The 21,931-nt window shown below is 31.0% G+C and overlaps 1 protein-coding gene across 1 annotated transcript in view; it reads right to left on the bottom strand.

The window, feature by feature from the left end:
* dsb (scavenger receptor class B member debris buster) overlaps positions 1-21,060 on the bottom strand; it is a 288,594-nt gene extending 267,534 nt beyond the window's left edge. Inside the window, exon 1 of the mRNA XM_089647775.1 lies at positions 20,408-21,060. The gene's annotated coding sequence lies outside the window, so the exon portion shown is untranslated. The remainder of the gene's footprint in view (positions 1-20,407) is intronic.
* Positions 21,061-21,931: the final 871 nt, after the last annotated feature.

Genomic DNA, 21,931 nt, shown 5'->3' with positions numbered 1-21,931 from the left:
CATTTCATTGAATTCATCTTGCGCCTCATCCCGCGGCTTTCAATTGTTCTCGAATAGATCGGTTTTTTCTTCTGCTTTTCACCTCTGTCATCGGTTTAAAGGATTAACTTTTTGAAAAGTTAAGTTCTAAGGTTCATAAAACATGACAATTTACACCAAGGCGAACAATTGACACCAATATCAATACTATTTACAATTAAATGGTAAGTGCCTATTACCCATATTGTGTTTTTATGTTGTTAATATTACATTATACCATGCAAACACTTTTGCGTGAAAACCCATAACCCCGGAACCAATGTCAACTGTTTTTCTACGTCACCGAGGTTATTTTAAAGATGGGTTAATCCTTGAAGATGAACTGATGAAAGATGTGACCCGTTTAAAATTTGACATATTTTATGAAAACAAATAAAACCCACTTAGCATTTTGTAGAAATATTATTGAAGTTGGCCAAAATCTTGTGTGCTATAGTATTATTTTTTGTTGAAAAAAATGATGTTCTTTGAAATCCGTGATGACAATGGATGACTTGCTTTTAAATGACGGAATAATCAACGGTAATTGATACATTTTCTAGAATTTTGTCAGGTGACAATTCCGTTTTAACATTAAACGAACCAAAAAAATGTGTTGACGTAATATATCCTTTGGCGGTCAACAACTTTGAATAGATGTAGCATTTGAATACGTAATACTTTAACCTTTCCAAAATATTCTTAACTAATATACAAAACATTACGCCACTGTACCAAGGGTAGTAATAAAAATTTTAGACAACTTCGTCTTAGTACACACTGTTTTTATCATTGTTACTAAGACAATACCAAAAGCCAAAATCTTAACGACGTAAGTGAAGCAGTCGTGCACAAAAATACGCGACGCGCGGTCCTGGTGTATTGGACATTCCTGTGGTTGAATTTGCCCTAACAAATCTCTAAATTAAAGTGGGAATCTTAACAACATAAGTGAAAACAATATTCGGCGCGCGGGCCAGCGTAATAAACGAATAATAAGAGCATCTCAGAGCACTAAATAACAATAGTGATTCTGAGTTTGCAGATCATTTATTAAAATATGATCACACTTTAGATATAAATTCAGGACTTAAAATACTTAATACAGGTTATAAAACATCGCAAATTAATAATTTTGAAATTTTTGAAATAAGAAAAATATAAATTCCAAGACAGATATCCTTAATAAGGAAAAAAAATATTAACTCTCTTTCAAATATTTTCCCACGTACCGGACTTTCCCTTCTAATGGCATTGTTAATTCCCAATTCTTTGAAACTCCCACCAATTCTTAACCCTCCCCCTTCTTTCTACCTCTCCTCTCCATAGGCTCTCTATAATTAATTTTTAACTTTAGTGTACATTTAATCCTGATGATGTGAACAAGTTCTGGATTTTTAATAAATAAATAATATTTAAATATTGAAGACAATATTAGTGATTTCTAAACGAAAATCTGAAACAGGAAAATCAGAAAAGGAAACGGTCACATCTGGGACACGAACCCAGGACCCTTGTCTTTCCGGGACAGTGCTCTACCAACTGAGCTAATGGGACCCTATTCCCCTCGGTCACTTTTAACTGTATCATACTTCGAATAAGAACTAAAATTTTCAAGCGGTTTTACTTATAATATTTTTTAAATAAGTTATGTTTTTATTAATCTTAAATACAAATAATTTACATCCGTAGAGATCTCTCTAGAAAAATTTCAGATCTTAGTAATACGTTTATCAGAAATAATAAAAATGTGAGCGCCGAGCATACCCCTGTAATTAGACTCTTAGGGGAAGGGAGGGCAAGATGAAAGGCTTAACTTTAAGATGTAAAAAAAATATAACAACATAATATCAATCCTTTATTTTAATAAGTCTTTAGAGAGATCTTAAATGCTTATAAAATTGAGTTATTAAAAATAATTAAAGTTGAGTATAAAATCTGTTAGGACTCATAAAATACAAACAGGAAAAATTCCATCTTGCCCTAACCCTGAGGGCAAGATGGAATGAATAGGATATCCTTACATTTTACAGTTGACACATAAAATACAACCGTTTTCTATGTCTGAACATAGTTCATGTGCCCAACCACAACACTGTGGACACTGTACCCAGTCCTCTGTGGGCGGTTCCACATATGTTTCTCTATATAATACACGCAAAACATCGTCTTGTGTTGACTGCTCCTGTTGGATGTTGTAGTATGTTCTCACCTTTTTCTGTCCTTTTCCTCTTTATTTTACCCTTTCCTTTGCATTTTCCTTTGTTGTACTTGCCATTGATGACCGGATTAAGAACTAATTTTGGTTTCGCTTTCAGCTCCTTATTTTGTTTTGTACCGCCACCTCATAAGCAAATTGCTGTAGACTTTCTTTTGTTAAGCCGTAAAAAAGGGTGTCCCGTTCAATGGCAAGGTCATAAATTTTTCTCTCAAGTTCTTTCGAAAAAACAGTTTGAAATCTACCTATGTTCTTGGACGCGGTACATTTTTTGATATAGCGGTGTAAGGTTCCGGTCGTAATTCCATATTTCAATGAAGCTGCGCGTATTGTAGTAGTTACAACTTCGTCCATCGCTATCTGCATTGTTTCTTCAGTCAGTTCAAGATCCTATGTCGCTCTTTCTATACTTGAACATCATCTATAAAGACAATCATTCTCAATTAGTTGAAAAAAATTAAAACAGAAATCAAAATAATTGCACGCGGGCAAAATGGAAACTATTCCATCTTGCCCTAAAATGCAATTTTCCATCTTGCCCATAAGCTAACTGCCAATAATAATATCAATATTTTAGAAAATCCTTTAATTTTTTTCCTCTTTAAATATCAATTCATACAATCTATCCCTTATATTTAGTGTTTATAAAAACAAAATGGTAGTATTACTTACTTTGTATGAGTAATCACACTTTTAAAGTCCACTGATTTTGTAATAATTCGTCGCGAAAATACAAAACACGCGTGCAAGTTGCTTGGTGGCGCGAGCCGAACCGAGTCACCGGACATAAATACAACATGGCCGCTTATATCTGTGTGCGTAGAGACACGGGCACTTTGTCGCGCGGTTTGCGATAGGTAGATAGTTTCCATCTTGCCCGCTCCTTCCATCTTACCCTCCCTTCCCCTATGTCGCTTTAATCCCTCGGGCCTACATAAAATAATATCATGGCATTAAATATTCCCACTTATCATTTGTGCAATTAAAAAAACAAAAAAAAATAACGATAACACGGCTAAAGATTTAAAATCGCTTAGCGATGATAATTTTTGTAAACTGTATTTTACCATTTTATATGAAAAAAAAACACGTACCATAAAGGTCATTGATACTTGATTCGTTTACAAATATCTATTTAAAAAATTGACAAACCGTGACTGGGTGAACTTTTAGGCGGTGTTTCGTTTATAATATTATAATTAATAGATTTTTTTCAATTTATACGGGAACGTCTACCGTAAACCTTTCAATGAAAATAGTAAACTTGATGTTCTATCTTTCTAAATCATTTTATATTATAATATATATCTTACCCGAATGGAAAAAAGAGCTAGTTTTATGAGAACGTGTTATTTTGTGACAGATATACCATATTCAAATATTTGCTTGGAGTTTTGATAAGTCATATCTCTCAAGGTCATCCACGACTTTTTCTTCCACCAACTCCATGTTTTCCATCAACTCCACACGTTAAAATCATCTAAAGTCCTCTTTTTAATCTTATTCATTACGCTCATCGATATTTCACAATTTTTACATATATTTTTTAACGAGACCTTAGAGATCGGATTTTAATGCCCCTTTAAATACAATTATAAATATTATTAATATCTGTGGATTGGCCAATAACAGAAATCAACAGTTTTAAATCTACGCATCTTTTAGAGAAACGAAACATGATTTATTGCATATATTCAGCTCGAATAAGATTGTCTAAATATAACAGTATTTGATCTGCTGAAGTTGAAGTTGCTACATATTAAAAACAAATTATACCCGTTTTCCAGATCATACTACTAGTCTCCGGATACTATAACAGAAAAATGACACACTTTGTATATTGCCAATATTTGTGCCTTTCTCGAAGACTTATGAAAGATACATTTTCCTGTGAGAGTTTCAAAAATATAACATAGTAACGTAACGTATCATACATTCTCTCTTGCAAAGATAAACAGATAAAAATGAAGATTCTTCAATATATTTTCTTTTAGTGTAGATTTAATTGTATTTATAAGACCACCACGACTGTGATGCATGTTTCAAATAATATTGAATCACAATGCTCGTAACGATAGTTATTAAGGTAACGAGAGTAATTAGCAAATGAAGTAAAAATACCATCGTTTTAATCAAAAGTGTACTCTATTACGACGATGAACATAATTGTTCAAAACCGGTTCGGTCGAAAAGAAATTATTGTATAATTAGCTTCATATTCGAAGGTTTGAATTCAGTCATGTGCAAGTAAATTTAATTTAATTTAAATAATATAAGGTATAAATCTCTTGCAAGTTTTTCTTAGATCCTAACAAAAAATCTTCCATGACATTATACTTACCTTAAAAGTCGAGGAATATTGAAATAAACACCTAAAGCCATATTACCTAAGCTCTGAATCGTAAAATCGATGACGTTTTTGTCAGAATTTGAATACAAAAGCGAAAGAAAAGCTTTAAATTCTACCTATGATGCTAATGTAAAGCTTTTAATTATACCTACGATGTTAATTTCAAGATATAAATTATACCTATGTTGTTAATTTAATGCTTATTAATTATACCAATGATGTTTATTTAAAGCTTTAAATTATATCTGAGAAATTAAATTAAAGCTTTCTCAAATCGCGCTCTATCAGTATGTGGTTTTACAAACGCAAAAAAACAATATATGTTACTTTGTGTTCTATGTATCCCTAGAAAGCTAACGTTCGTCAAAATGACGAACATCAAATGCAAATCTATCTGTCTCTTTCGAAAGCTTTTACCGAAAGTATAGCCTATGCGTATTACCTTATTATTTCGATTTATTTTCGAGCTCATAGTTTTGGCAGAGACATGCCCTTTTCAGGGCAGATAGGCACATACGCAGTTAATATTAAATCGAAATATTACAAATTTTTAGAAGTCATTTCAAAACCTGCGCTGTGATAATAATTGTTTAAGTATTGATAAATAACCATTTAACGGCATCAATCGGATACATGGTGTCCCTGGAACTATATTAATGTTTATGCCGACTTGTTTTATATAGGTATTTATGTTTAAGGTGTTTAAAAATACTTGTGGGGATTTATGGATTGCTTACGAAACCCGTGTAGCATTTATTAGTGTGTAAAAAAGAAGAAGGCCGACCATGATCAGTCATTGTTAATTAATATACACGATCAGCCATGTATATTATAATAAGTACTTATGTAAAAAAAAAGAACCGATTGACTTACTTATCTATGCAGCCAAGGGTAAATATATTGTAGGTATAGTATTGGGATTTGAAAATTATTAATTTTTTATCTGTTGCCCCTTTGGCCACCTTCTTAGATAAGTACCTACCTATTATAATGTTAGATCGATTAAGTTTTTTTAATTGTAATCTTAATCATTGTTGCGTAGATTAATATGATCTCGATTATTTAAACAGCGATGATTTCAACCATGATTATTTTAATGTCGATTATTTTAGTCTCGATTTATTACTGTGGTAGCTATACAGGGTGTATCGGCACGTACCCGACAAACTTTAACCAGCTATTCCTTAGCACATTTGGAGTAAAAAATGTTATGGGCACTTTGCTGTCCGGTAACGTTTTTTTTTTAATAAAAAATTTACTATTCATATTTTCACCACATGTCACCAATGTTTTATCCTTTGTCAAAGTTTGAAAACCCGTCTGGCAATATTTCGTTCAAGTTTCGTTGAATAATGTACATACGTACCTACGTTGGTGCGCTTTTACAATCACAACAAAATGGTACGGCACCATTCGTCTCATTTTGAACTATTATTATTTAGTGTGTACGAAAGAGCGAGAACACTTTTTGATACACTTGCTAATAACAGCTGTTGAACACGAGAAACAATTCCAATGACAGTGACGGAGTGTGGATTTTTTTTTTTTTTTTAATTGAAAAAAATGTTACCGGACAGCAAAGTGCCCATAGCATTTTTTACTCCAAATGTGCTAAGGAATAGCTGGTTAAATTTTGTCGGGTACGTGCCGATACACCCTGTATACTTACACAAATCAAGAATTCTAACATTGGGCACCTGGAATGACAATCCAAAGTACTCATAAAAGGACCAGACCCTAGACGAACCAAGAAACTACTATCGAGTAGAATAATAGAATAATAATAATAATAGAACTACTATCATATCGATGAATAGAAACTCATTGAGGGAACTGGTAGGACTACTAACGGGACACTAGCATATCAGGAGACGCATGCAGCTGTTGGGAGTGGAAAACACCAATAGATGCAGGAAATGTGAAGAAGATGAAGAGACTCCTCCAATTCACCTGTGGTGCCAATGTCCTGCCCTGGTGGGAACTAGTCTCAGATGCCTGGGGAGACCTACAGTAGAACCAGAAGACATAGCCACATACCCAATAACAACCCTGGTGAACTTTATTAAAGGGACTGTTTAATGTAGTTTTTAATACTTTCTGGATTTTATGTTAACATTTAAGAAGTGGGTTGTATTTAAATTTGACAGTCTTATCTTGATTATTTTGGCTATGATAATTTTTGCAATAATTAATAACTGTCCATCTTCATATCGCTTGAAAAATTTTCTATACACAAGCGATTTGCAAATAAATAAACATATTTACACAAAACATTTTTTTCGCAACAATGAAAAGTGATAATAATGATTCAATAATTTTTCGGTGTTGACTCAACTCACAGTGTGGCAATATGTAAGAATAATTTGATGACGAAGTTTTTCCGAGGTTTTGTGTTAAATTTTCACTCACTGGCAATAATTTTCGGCCTTGCAATGCAATATTAATTTGCAGAATTCGCTTCTGCGAAGAGAAAATAACAAAAAATGATGTCAGAAGTAAGTTAGAATTAAATTTATGCAATAATTATATATTGTTTTCTTATTCCTGTTATGACTATATTTTGCAAGCTTTCAAGAATGTTGACGAACTGAAGACCAAAGTGATTACACCTGTTACTAAAAATTCAGAGAAGTCGGTTACGATTTTAGAGAAAAAAAAAAATATTTCGCCATTTAGCAAATTTTATTATTTTGACGGCCTCCGTGGTCATAGGGTAAGTCTCTCAAATAGCAAGTTAAAGGTCGAGGGTTCAAATTCTGGCAACTAAATTCTATTTATTGATTTTGCGTTATTTGACAGTGTGTTCAGTAAAAATAATATATAATATATTGGCGGCACGTTCCAGAGTGGAAGATACTCTCAGTATCGCCCTGGAGTAAGACCACCATTCAAAATTGAAACGTTTCTTGAAATGGCTTTAGTCGTCTTTAGTTATTTGAATAGCCCACCTTCATCTTCCCCATTTTCTTCCCCTCCTCACTGGCTCTAGACAGTTGGTAGCAGTTGGGAATCGTGTGCGGTATTGATTTTTAAAGAAATTATTCAAAATTGAAAATAGGGAGCTTAAATTTTTAAATCAAATTTTTCGCGTGATGGAATTTACCTTTTTTAATAAAAAAATACTTGTTTTGACCTCATTTTTCTAGAAAGTACAAGCTGTATTGTGGATTTTATAATACTGTGGATTTTCCAACTACTAATGTAAATAAATTAGATAGACACCTAAACATTGATAAATAATATACAATATACATATTGAAATGTTGCTCGAAATGTCATTAACAGTATTTAGTAACCAAATATTAAAAACTCCAACTAATTTTCAAATCACAACGTTCTTCAATTTGAGGATGCCTTAGTTCCTCAAACTAAGTCTTTATGAAACTCTTATCCGATATACACAAATATCTATTCTGATCGAAAAGAGACTGCTCATTTAGATGGATAATTCACATTTATCCACACTAAGAAGCCAGGAGAAAACACGAGGAGTGTTTTGTTTGTTTAACATTGATTGCATATTACTAAGTAGTGTTCTCAAATAACACGACATCATCTAAGTATCCTTTTGTTAGTCTCACCCATTGTGCTTTTGTACCTGTTCGATGAACAACTAACATGTAGATTCATGTCTAAATGCAACGCCAGTAAGAGAAAACATGGTTTTATATATATTTTTTGTTTGCATAGACGTTATATGTAGGTATTCAAGTTCGTGTATCTAATATTATGACAAAAACAATTCTGCAAAGTATGTTAGGGAGATGTTGCCTAGATAATTCTTTAATCTATCTAACCAGTCAGAAGAAAAGCTTGTTTTATACTTAACTGTATATCAATGGAAATTAATGTTTGCACTGGATGCACAAAAATTATGTTTGCCATTTCACTCAACCTTATTCCAAACAACAAAGACAAAATAAACACGTATCCGTTATAATATATATATATATATATTATAACGGATATAAATTATGTGTAACGTAATGTTAGCTCATAATCACGAATAGACTGGTAGACCTTTAAAATTGATTTGAAATTGTGGTTGGGTTGGACAAAAATATGGCGTTTTTAACTATATCTATTTGATTTTTATTTACGTTTTTGTTAATGAATGAATGCAAATCTTGGATGCGAAGTTAAGCCCACTTCCCGAGTAGAAAGGTTTAATCCTCAGTCAAATCATTTTTTAAGTTTCAACATTATATCATAGCATAAAAACTTTGTTTTTACGGGTTAATTTTCTTAGTTGTTTGGCTGTCATCAAAGACAAATACTTTCAGTATGATTTTTGTAAACAAAACATGCACTTATTGTGCTTGTCTGGTTTTCACCATTAGATGATGTTTAATAATAATCACAATGCTTCCCTTATGTTAGTTAATTGTACGTACACGGAAACCGTATTAAAAAAGAAAAAAAACATTTCCTTTACTTTAAAAAATAGTCTAAATAAATTTAAATAAGTAATGATGTTTTCTCTTAGTAACCCGATTTTCTCATTCCCCTATCGTGATTCAATGTTCATCTGATATTATATAAAGAAGTTTTATCATTTCTTGCATTTTAATCCAAAAAATCGTTTTATCATAAAATATCATTTCGATCAAATTGAAAGGTGATATATGATAGCAGGTGTCAGATAGAAATATTGCGCACTAAATGGGCTAGACTAAAGTCATTTCCATCGGCTAGACTAAATTCAGGCCATTCAATGGGCTAGACTAAAGTCAGTTCCATCGGCTAGACTAAAGTCAGGCAATTCAATGGGCTAGACGAAAGTCATTCCATTCAATGGGATAGTCTAAAGTCAGGTCAGCGCATCGGTTACCAATTAAATGTATATGAAAAATGGAAAGCATTTTGTAGAGTTTATTATCTCTTATTATTATTTGTATAATTATCTTTTCACATCTTGGTAGCTATGAAAAATAACAAAATTCGTGAAAGACCGAAAGGTTGGTCTGAACTTCCCCCCTGCTTAGTTTTTGCCCTATTTCAAATTAGTTCAAGTACGAATTGTCCACTAATCTAAGACCTGTAGAGCGTGTCATATTCTTCGGATATAATTTGAGAGCAAGTAAATTGACATACAAAACATTGTTGTAACCAAATAAAATGAATTCAAATTTCATTTGGATACATACATGTTCCATAAAAATATTATTATTTTTTGGATTCTCATATTTTCACCTGCTCTCACTGTATCGCATTCAAAAGCTGGTATTTTGAATTAATGAAATCCAACTAATTAACGGAAATTAGAATTTAGATGGCAAATTATATTTTCAACTTTAACGTTGTTAACCTTGGAGTTCATTGGCAGTCCTTTTTAACCTTGAGAGTTCAGAGAGTAAAGTTGAAAAAAAGTTATTTCCTATTTTCGATAATTTTAATAATTTGTAAACATAATATCACAAAAGATTTAAAAATAATGTTTGATATTGACTTTGCCACGGTCATGGGATGTTAAACAAATCTGCATTAAATCAGATAATTTTTCAGGTGTATAATAAGCAAAATCTTCTCATAACTGGTGAATATGGAATGCTGGGAAAAATGATGTTACTACCACATAATCTGCTCAAATATGCACATATCAATACCAATAATCTGAACTTATTTCGCTTTATTTCATTGATTACTTCGCCAGAGCAAGACAGCACTGCTTTTTATTTTTCCAAGAGGCAGGACCATCTTCTTTCCAATGATAATGCCTTTGGGGAAAATAGCTATACACTTCAACCTTTCTTCTGAGTTAGACTTCTTTAATTACACTTCAGTGACTTGGAGATTGCAATACTTTTATATTTTAACACACTGATGTTATATTAAAAATCCAACTTGATTCACTGTTTTTCACAACAAAACAAATAAATAAAAATAAAATTAAAACATTAAAAAAATTTCCACATTTAATCGTATTTGGCACTTTCCTCTGATAAAAAAAGAATCTATAGGAAATGGTTATCCTAGAAATCATTAGTTTATTAAGAAAATAGAATTATAAAATAAAGAAAAAAACGGTAAAAATCTCGTGTGAAAATCAGGTTCGCATGTCAGAGGTTAACAAAAAAAGATGGTGATCCAATCAAAAGCACTTTACTTTGAGATTTGGTTTTTATTTAAACCCGTTTCACCCAATAAATATATAGGTATATGGATAAATAAAATATGACATTCTTAAAGATTATTGATTTTAACTCATCGACCAAGTATTATCATCTAACTTAATACAAATGTACGGATTAAAGATGTGTGATTAGATAATTGAGGTATGAATCCGTGGAGCCGCTAGAAATAATATTTTGGAATAATATATTCCGTGATATGTGTTTTAGATTAATTAATGAAATTGTGAGCGTACAAGGAAAAGTGGCCAAGTCTAAATCCCTGTTTGTTGGCAAATTAAGATTGAAGTTTTTGCTCAGATTCAAATTCAAAGTTTCGCAAGTTACGAAATGTTTTTATTCAAAGTTTCCTTTGCTTCATATAGAACAAGGCGGTAGTATAGTTTTCATATAGAACAAGGTGTTAGCATCGTTGTATAAAGAACTAGCGTTAGCATAATTTTCATATAGAACAAGGCGTTAGCATCGTTTTATATAGAACAAGGCGTTACCATCATTTTATATAGAACAAGCGTTAGCATCGTTTTCATATAGAATAAGGTGTTAGCATCAGTTTCATATAGAACAAGATGTTAGCATCGTTTTATATAGAACAAGGCGGTAGCATCGTTTCCATATATAACAATGCGTTAGCATCGCTTGAATCGTTTAAAGCATATTGAAGTTTTAAAACAGGTCATTTAGTGAAAAATTAGCTTTATGAATAAAATTTTCAGTATTTGCTATTATGAAAGTTCAAGGAGTTGAACTTAATGGGGAAATTAAAAAGATCGCTATTGCTGTAAGATAAGTATTCATCTCTTCAAATTTAGTTAAGAAATAAAATAAATAAGTTAAAATTTTTATTTTATATTTAAAACAAAATATCGTATTTTTCTGAGATAGAACTGGACTATGAACTATCTTTAGGGCATTACTAATAAACGCGTTCTAAATTTTACACAACAAATAAACAACCACTTACCCCACGTTAATGTTTTTTTATCTGTTGTTTATATTGGTAATGGGTATATAAGAAAAGATTCATATCATGAATGAAATTCTTGAGGAATAATTGCATCCAATTTACATAAAACCATCTGTGACGTCGCTGCTTGAATCGCTTTCATTTTATGGGTTACCATAAAAACATATTAAAAAACCTTTAATTGCATCGAAATAATACCTTAATATCACACGGTTCCAATTTAAAAATTATTTTATTGGTAATCAAAGCTGTCATCACGCTTACATCACAACTTTCAAATGAGACTGACCAAGTCGCTCATAAGTCACTGTAACTATAAGTGTCCTAAAAGACGTGGTCAGTTTTTCATGTAGCAGAACTTCACAGACTGACTTGGTCAATAAGCAATTATCAATGCCATGACTTGACCACTTTTTCTTGTGTGCTCACTAAATGCGTAACTAATTTAATAAAATGTATTTTGCAAGTCAAGAATCTCTCTATTGATTCTTTGGACACCTGTTATGTAAACCTACTTTGGAAAGTTTGCCGAACTTGACAGTGAATATCATGGTACCCTGACTGGTAAAATCTATGTAGATTTTCAATGAAAAGAATATAGTATTTTAAAGTATGTTCTATAATTAAATTAAAATTATATTGCAAATTTTGATTCATTTTGTCACTAATTGGTCGATAAAATTGATAATAGGCTCAAAAAAGAATTTCAGAATTTGAAAATATTTGATCTATTCCAGAAGAACTAAGGAAAAATGTGTTTAATTCGGGCACAGAGACTTTGTCTTCAGTGCACGTAATAATAAAATCTATGTAACTTTTTAATATTATTTATGTATTGGACCTCGTATTTTCAATCTTTTACCGAAAAATATTCCAGTGATTACTAAACTTCTTCAATACTTAAAAGAATTAAATTTATGGCTTTTCGATACAGCAATTGAAACTTTTTTTTATTTAATTTGTATCAATCTATGTTTCTCATAAAATATTCACCATATATTTCACTAAACACTTATAACTTCACTATACACTATTGTGAACACTTTTTATACAAACAGCTAAGACAAAATGTAATCTTTTTTTTATTTTATATGCCAACAATTTGTTTATTTCTAGGTACAACAAAATAATAACTTAAATATATTACCCACGCATAGGCTGCGCCTTAGTGGGTTCCCATTATTCGTATTGATGTATATAATATTGAATGTAATTAATGTAAAAATTGGGAAAAATAAAGGAATTAAAAAAAAAAATTATGCATTGTTGGAAACCAGTAACCTCTGAACTGAAAGTCAAATAGGAGTACCTTTGCGGCAATGTTTCGACAGTGTCAACTTTAATAATAGGGTTGATAGTCGAAATATTGCTGTATAATGTATTTAACTACTCGTACTGTTAAAAAAGGCCATATAAATAACAATTTATTTTATATATGTTATGTAATGATATATTACTTATTTTTTTGATGAATCTATGTTATTTTAAAATATTATAAAATGTACTTGCGGCACATTCTAGAGCGGAAGATACTCTCAGTATCACACTGGTATAAGACAACCATTTAGCTTTAGCCGTGTTTGGTGACCAGATCTGAACAGCCAGATACCCCCAGATTCCTTTTTACCATCTCCTTTCCCTCCTCACTACCTTAACCCTTACAACATACCCCCAATTGGGGTTGATATTTACTCACTGGTTCAAGACAGTTAGGAGCAGTTGAGACTTTTGTGCGGTATTCAAAAGAAAAATAGAAAAAGTTAAGTGCGTACATGTTGGATTGTACCAACTACCCGACTCTCCAGATGATTCGATGGATTGCTTCTAAAAGACCCAATGAATGTCAGTTCTTCAATAGGTAGTTTTTGCAATTTTGCCTAAAGATTGGGTTATCTTCCGAATTCTAAAAGAACCCTTTGATTTTGAGTTAGGGTTTTTAGATTTTCATGACAGTGAAAAAAACCGAAAATCGCTTTTATTGAAATAAAAACTTGCTAAAAAAACTTATTTTTATATAGGCCTTTTGAAATTTTAAAAACTGACTTCGGCGCTTTCAGAAACAAGCCTCAAAATTGTTCTGGTTGTATAATATGATAATGTTTTTTTAATAATTATATTGCAGCTTACGTAACCAGTATGCAGAAGTAGTAGATATTTTTATTAGCATCGAAAGAACTCACTTAACAAAATTTTTCGTAAATAATTTTTATTTAGCATTTTGTTTTAAATTGCCTGATTGTAAGCTGTAGTTATCATATAAGTATATTTACCAGAGATGTGCTTTATTTCAAATAAATCCATTTCAAATGGAAATGCAAAATGTAAAATGGGTATTTTACATTTTGCATTTTAAATGCTTTTTTGCAACATTCTTCCTACTATCTCCACTCATCTTTTTTACATAAGCCCCAAATATCAGTCGGTCCTCAACCTTGCTATGAGAGATAATTTCCATTTGTCAAATTGCTCCCTGGTAGGAGCCCTGGCAATTGAGTGATACCATTACAAAAAATACTAATTCAAATAGGTACTGAACATGGGGCCATGACGCTGTAATATTAAATGTTAGATAACAGTTTCTATGTTTTTACGTTGGCAACATTAGTCCCGCGCAAATTTTTTGGGTTTCATAATCTGTAGTCGTGGTGTTTATGGATTTACCATCATGTAATATGTTTGTTTTACATTGATGTCCATTATTAAATGACAAAATTGTTTAAAAATTCTATAATTATTTTAATTGTTTGACCTGAGAAACCATTTTGAATTTTCAATGCATTTTGAAAATAGGTATTTTGCATTTTGCATTTGAAATGCTTTTCTAAAACCCATTTTGCATTTTGCATTTTCAAATGGAAAAGTTTTGACCCATTTCCATTTTGCATTTCAAATAATTTTTGGTACCCATTTTGCACATCTCTGATATTTACGCTGTGTTTTTTCTCATTATTGTTGTTGAAAAAACGTTTTATTCTTTATATATGTAGATACTTGTACCGTAAATAAATAAATAATATTACAATATTTTCAAATTTGCATACCAAAATTAAAATGAAAGAAATTATGAATATTTATGAAAGTCCGGAATAAAGAAAAACTATATTCGGATTTGATCGTATTCAATAATCGCAATTATAACGGGTGGCAGAAACATAAAAATATCTGTTGAAAAATTTAAATTAAATGGTTATAGTTGTGCAGTTTTGGTTTTATTCATAAAAGATTATTTTGTTTTAATTGCTCGGTAACTGCATTTTAAATTTAGCCTTTACGAAATATGATTCGATGTTTCAATGAATTTGAAAAGCCACATTCATTATTGATATAATATTACGTAAATTGTAAAAATATTTTCATTTTGCAAGGCCAATGTGAACTTTATGGACATGAAGCTCAGATTGTTTCTTCATATTCAAGTAAAAAATGGAATTTAAAAGGATAAAAGTTGTTTTGTACTCACAAAGGGAGCTAATAAGAGTTTTTGAATTAAGGCGATGCACTACGTCGTGTAATATTTTAAATTGAGCCACTATCAATAACAACCCTTACGTGGGTGGCGATAAGGTTTAAATTCCCGCTTAACACCATCCGCCTGTTATGATTTATGCAAGAAAAAAACATGGCCAAAAAGTGCCTTTTATTTTATTTTGTGGATGTTCAGGCATAAATATTTAATATTTTTTCGATAATTTTATAAATAACTTAATTTTCCACATTACACAATAAAATCAGAACCGAAAATGGGTTTGTTAGTAGGAGATTTTGAACTTTGAAGCAGTTTTCATAGGCCTTTGCATTATTTTTTTCTGGGCTTATAAAAAGACTTATCTAAAAAATACTCAATTATTTCAAAGGCCAAGATGTATTCTACTCGCAGTATTTAATTAGAGCATCTGAAACATTTCTAGGCGACCAAATTTTCAAACCAAAAACACGTGATTTTGCATTACTACATATGGCATCGCCTTAAGAATAACTTTTTAACGAATTGTAAGTTACTATTAATACAAGTAATGAAAAATAAGTGTAGTTTTAAGGCGGGTTAGGATACCGCCACTCCGGGAACCATTTATTGGATTACCAACACCTATTTAGCAGGAGTGCCTGGGTTCATCGGGTGAGGTGTGTTCAGAATGCAGTGGCTGCGTGGTGTGCCAAATCAGAGGAGGCCAAAAGAGGCTGGTTTAGTGAAACCCTTTAACCGCTCCAAATAGTCTTTCGAACCAATGGACACAAGTGTATTTTAAAAAAATATTTAGGTTTGAGTATTGTGGAATAATTATTGAAGAGTTTAAAAAAATATATTGTGCAAATTTAAAATTATATTGTGCAAATTTAAAAATATATTGTGCAAATTAAAAAAAATATATTGTGCAAATTTAAAAATATATTGTGCAAATTTAAAAAGGGACGAGGCTCGATTTATCCTAAAGAGCGTTAATTTATTTATAAATTATTATACGTAAAACAGGCCAGAATTTGTACACGCAATGGAAAACCAGTTGCTTGGTGCGTTTCAATCTTGCAATGAACTTGCATCACAATTGAGTATGGATGGTGTTGCAATCTGACTCCAAGATATTCACTTAAAAAGTGTTCATATATTCGGTAAATATAATATAATGTAATCGAGTGAATACGAGATATGCTTTTATGTCGATATATTATTTCAAAATAAGCCCGAATAAGTGATTGGAAAATATATAACATTTTTATTTTGAATTTCGCCCAAGTGTCATCTGTCCAAAGCCAGGGGCGGTATGGCATGCCCAATCGACGTGGGTTTTGATTCTTAAGAGATCAAAAGACGGATGAGTACGAAAAAGACTAGGATTAATCCAGTCATTCAGATTTGGTTACTTAACAAGATAACTAAAGCCATTTTAAACATAGCGCGTCGTTTCTATTCTGAATTTTTCGTTCAGATTCCTTCACCCGGCGATATTGAAAGAATCTTTCATTGAAAGGAAATAAAACTAAGAGTTTTTTCAATTCACAGAATTTGAAAAATCCAACAAATTTCAAATCTGATTTTCAAGTTTTGTGAAGGTTTTATTCAAGATCCGTCATTATTTTAGTTTTGTGAAACAACTCGATAATGATATAATAACAAAACTTGAATAAAACCTTCACAGAACTTAAAAAACAACTTTGAAATTTGATGAATTGTTTCAATTCTATGAATTCGTTCGATGTTCGTTCACTGTTCTAAAAGTCTCATGTGAGAGGTAAAATAATGATTTTTTTGAGATACAGCACCATCTGTTGGACGTAAAAGCAACACGCGCTATTGTTTTTCTATCCGCAGAGACCTACTGAGCCACAGCAACTCGTTACAGCAAGTTTATTATAAAGCTACTTTTCGGATTATATCAAATACTTTAACTTACAATTTAGCTAAAAAAAACTTTTCCCTTTTGTAACCAGCATTGAAAAGTTACATTTTTTCAATTTAAAGTAATACAAATAATGTATAAAAACTTTTTTCTTATTATTGCTTTAAATTTGAGATTTAAAAAAATCTCTATCAAAAAACTGAAACCGCCATCTTCTAGATATGCTTATAAAAGTTACATGTTTGGATATCTGTTATAGTTGTCTGTTATTATCCAGATTTTTGATAATATTCTGTTGATGATTCAAATAAAAGCATATTCCATCCAAAAAATATTAGCGTGACGTTCTTTTATTGAATTATGTCTGTAAAAAAATTATGTTAATTTCGTAAAAAACTACTCCGTAAATACGGTTTTTCTACTTCGATAAAATACCTATAATTTTTTTTGTAACTATTTTTTAAATATATAAAGCTTGATCCGACGGTCCTGAAAAATAATGTCAAATGTGGAAATTTTTTAGTTTTAAGAGCTGTTTCTGTTTCGTTTCTGCATTTTTTCTTTTTTTGATAACATACGAGTATTTCTCCAATTGAATATATAGGGGTGAATGCAAAATATCAAACAACCTTGTGTTTCTTGTTCTCAAAAAAGTGAAAATGCAGAATAAATACTTTAAGCATCTCTACTGCAAAACTACAAACTTGCACATGCGACATTGTTCTTCGGAACCCTTTAAATAAACTTAGATTTGAATTAGGCCAAAGGGAGAAAGAAAGAACGAAATAACATGTTTTATATCAACGCAATTTATACTTGCAACGATGTTTAATTGATTTTTAAAGCTGTATCTGAATGTATAAATATTTTCCCTCTATTCTTTTTTACAAATGTCGAAATCATTTTCCAGAGTCCCTTTCTTAATATTACTCAATATGTTTACATCAGCCTTACAATATTTGTGAATCTCCACATTTCTCACAAATGGTTTTATCATACATACGCCTCAGTGATATAACTTCAGCCACAATATCTTCGACAGCATTTGGTCTATTTTCATAATTATTCTACTAATTCCATGCCTTACTACCATACATCAGGGTAGGTACCAGCACTCCATTGTGGACTAACTGCTGTGATCTCTTTTCTGGCAATTTTTGCCAGCGCGAACCGTGTTGATTGCCGCATTTACCTTTCTTTCAAAATCTCTATAAGCTTTTCCATCTTTCAAAGTCATCTCATGCTTGTAAGTTAAGATTATTTACTAGTGTTTTGGTTATACGATATTAAATTTATTATAAAAAAATATTTTAAAACATTTTTACTTACTCAACAGTATGGTAAGAAAAAAAGATTAAAAAAACCCATAAAATTAACTAGTCGTGCATTTATTGCTTTCTTTATCTCTAAAACTGACGACTTTTTACTGCTGTCATATCATGATATTCTGGTCCGTCAACAGTTGACCTATCAACCCTTAACAGGATAACGTTGGTTTATGGGGTACCTCTAAGCGATTTTGGTAAATAATATTCGTGTATCGTTACGTAGGAACACATAACATGCTATTGTATGTTTAGCAAACCATGGACACTTATATTAAATAATTTACTAAAAATTCTGCGTCATTAAAGGGAAGCAGGTTATGATCAACGATCGACTATATTACAAGTATTTCCAAAGAAAAATCTGTTCTCATTTGTTATTCCTTCCAATACTATTCGTATTTGAAAGAAACACGAATTTTAAAAAAATGTTTCGCTCTAATGAAAACTAAGCAGTATAATAAATTTACTGAATTCTATATGATTGTTTAAAAATGTTTGGTTACCTAAAATGTTTGGTGACCTTAATAAATATATTTTGTAAATCCTGTTTTTTTTGTACAATAGCTTTTAAACGCTATTTTTTAAAACATTTTGATATAAGTGCATACATGTTAGTTTGTCTTCTTAAATGTCAGAATTATCATTTAACAGTCTGTTAACATAAACAAATATTTCTTATCGCCATTATAAAATTGTTATTGGTGTTTGTTTCTGGTCTCAGATAACTTTTGGTCGAAGGCATAGTATATTATTATATATCATAATATGAGTTTAAAACTCTCAGAGCGTGAATCTTCAAATTTCTATGCTTATCATATTATGAAATATATTTTTATCTCGGGTTTTAGGGGTTACTGCATTTCCGGTTTCATTATTGAATGATGAAAACATTTTTTTACAAGTTAATTAAATAAAACGAGTAAAATCCTTCTATAAAATAATTACATTAATATTTTTTTAAGTATTAAAGTGGAAGCTACAAGCCAAAAATGTGTATATTCTTGGTATACCTTACATCGTAGGTGGTAGGCATTAAAATCGCTTGACAAACGGACTCTAGAAACGTTTGATTTCAAACAAAAAACTGGTTTGTATTTATTTTGTAAGAATACAAAATTATAAGAAAATAAAAAAGTTAATCAAGTGAAACCGTCACAGATAATCTTAGCTATAATAATGTTTTTTTTAAGTTTTTTCCTTTATACGTTCATACATTTCTATTGAAAAAATATTTTCTTTATTAGTGTGCATTTATATTTTTTATTGAGTAATTTATTTTTTTATATGTATTCTACTCAAGCAAAGCGATAGGAAAAGCTTCAATTTATAAAACATATTTTTTGGTATTAATAATGTACACCAATTCGTTAAAAAGATTAATCAAAATAGTGATTTGGCATTAAGCTTCGCCGTAAGGGTAAGTGACCTTTTTCTTCAAAATTTATAAAATAAACATGAATTTTTAGAAGATTGAAAAATAATTTCTCCCACAACAATGTTCACACTTACAGCCTTACTAATAAATAATAAAAGAATACACAGCTGATGAACAAACATTATTTTATGTATGGTTCATCTTGTAGTGTTTAAAAAAACGTTTATTAGTAGATTTTGGCGATCAATATCAGTAATTGATAAATTAATGTAGAAAAATTAGTGAAAATAATTATTTACTAATAAGATAAATATATCTCAATTAGTTTGGTCACCCTACATGTTTATTACATAATTGAACTAGCTTCTTTCAGTTTAGTAGGTACGCATCCATGCCACAATATTGTTCTTTCAATACATATTCCTTTGTGTTTAAAAAAAAAAAAATTCAACACTGGCTAGATCTAGTGAGGTTTATAATTACAATGTAAACAATGATGCCATGTAAAGAAAACATTAACCATATAAAATTAATTTTAAAATGAAATATTTGATATATCCTACTATTTATTGTTCCTACCCTTCTTAAAAAAAATGTCTAAAATTTCGACCACAAATACGTCATGTAATCATATAAAAGAACACAAATTACGCTCGAACTTCCAACAATAAAAAAAATACTTACGTTTTTTCTCCAATGGGTAAAATCCATTCAAGTATTTCCACTATAACAAATTTCCAAAATATGTCAAAACACTATTTATCACCAACACTTTACAAAAATGTTTATAATTTAATTATTGCTTTTTTTATCAGTATTTCATAAAGTCATTTTGTTGTGATTACGTTTGTTAAATACGTATGTTCACAGCATTTACAATAATATTCAACATTACACACACACTTTAGCATTAAGTTACGTACGCTGTTCCCATTTCGGAAAATAGCCAGTCACATCAAGGAGACCGGAAAAATCAATTACAAAACACAGCCGTTCACTTAAAACGAAGGAAAATTGAAGAAACGCGCAATTAAATGTTTAAATATCTAATAAAAAAACACCACCTTCAAAGTACAACTAAGCTTTAAAATGTACGTAAATGTATCTGCTACCAGATGTATTTTAAGATACAAACAAAAATGTAAACAAAACACTAAAAAATTAAATTTTGTAAATTTCGATTTTTTTTTGAATTTCGTCTGCGTCTCAAATGTTATTTTTTTGTATTCGTCGTTATTTTTTGTTTATTTTTTATGTCGTTGTCGGTGGCACATTACTTGTCGTCTGTGCACGTCCGAACGAAAGAAAGAAAAGCCGACGAAACTAGTGAGAGCGACCTATCGAAGCGTCGGCCATCGTGTGACTAAAGGCTTGCGAGAATAAATCGTTTCCCCTACTATTTCATCGCTGCTTCTGCATGCGTTTGTCTGATACTGCAATTTGTACGATACGAGGTATGCTTTGAGACGTTGTTCAATCAGCAAATGCTTTATATGCAGTTTTAATCTGTCAATTGATGGGTTTTTAAAATGTTTATTTCTCTACGACCTTTGACCGAATTTTGGAGATTATTAATATATACACAGTAAATTAAAAAGTTTTTATTTAACTTTCGTTTTTCGCTTCCAATTTTACTTATTATATTATGTACTAAAAGGTTAAAAAATAAGGTCATTCCTTGCGTTTTATCAACAAGTAAGAAAGATGAAATTCATATTGAATATCAAAAAAATAGTGCTTTCATCATCAATCATAAATAAATACTAATTTCAGATGGCTGTATGTAATGCGTAACTCTGGTTACAACATTATCTTCGTTTCCTTAACGCATATTTTTTGGTTGCTTTCTTTATAGGTGATCGCAAGTTTCTACCCAAATTTAATTGCAATCTAGATAGTGTCTTGGATAACTATATCCATTTTATTTTTAATATGCTACATCTATTGACTTTTACTAGTCTTTTTTATGTCAATACTGCACAAGAGTCCCAACTGCTCTCAACCGTCTGTAGCCATTGAGATAATAGCGTCGCCAATCGGGATGTGTTGTGAGGCTGAAGGTAGTGGGAAGGGGGAGAAGATGAGGGAAATGGAGGAGTACCTGGCTATTCGGATCTGGTCACCAAACACGGTTGAAGCCATTTCATGTCACGTTTCAATTTTGAGTGGTGGTCTGACACCAAGGCAATACTGAGACTATAGATTTAA

The sequence above is a fragment of the Hesperophylax consimilis genome, chromosome 27 (genome assembly GCF_061612785.1).
Source record: "Hesperophylax consimilis isolate HC1 chromosome 27, BYU_Hcon_1.0, whole genome shotgun sequence".
In the NCBI taxonomy this organism is placed as follows: Eukaryota; Metazoa; Arthropoda; class Insecta; order Trichoptera; family Limnephilidae; genus Hesperophylax; species Hesperophylax consimilis.
The sequence above is the reverse complement of the archived record's forward strand: the minus strand, read 5'-3'. Positions and strand labels throughout refer to the sequence as shown.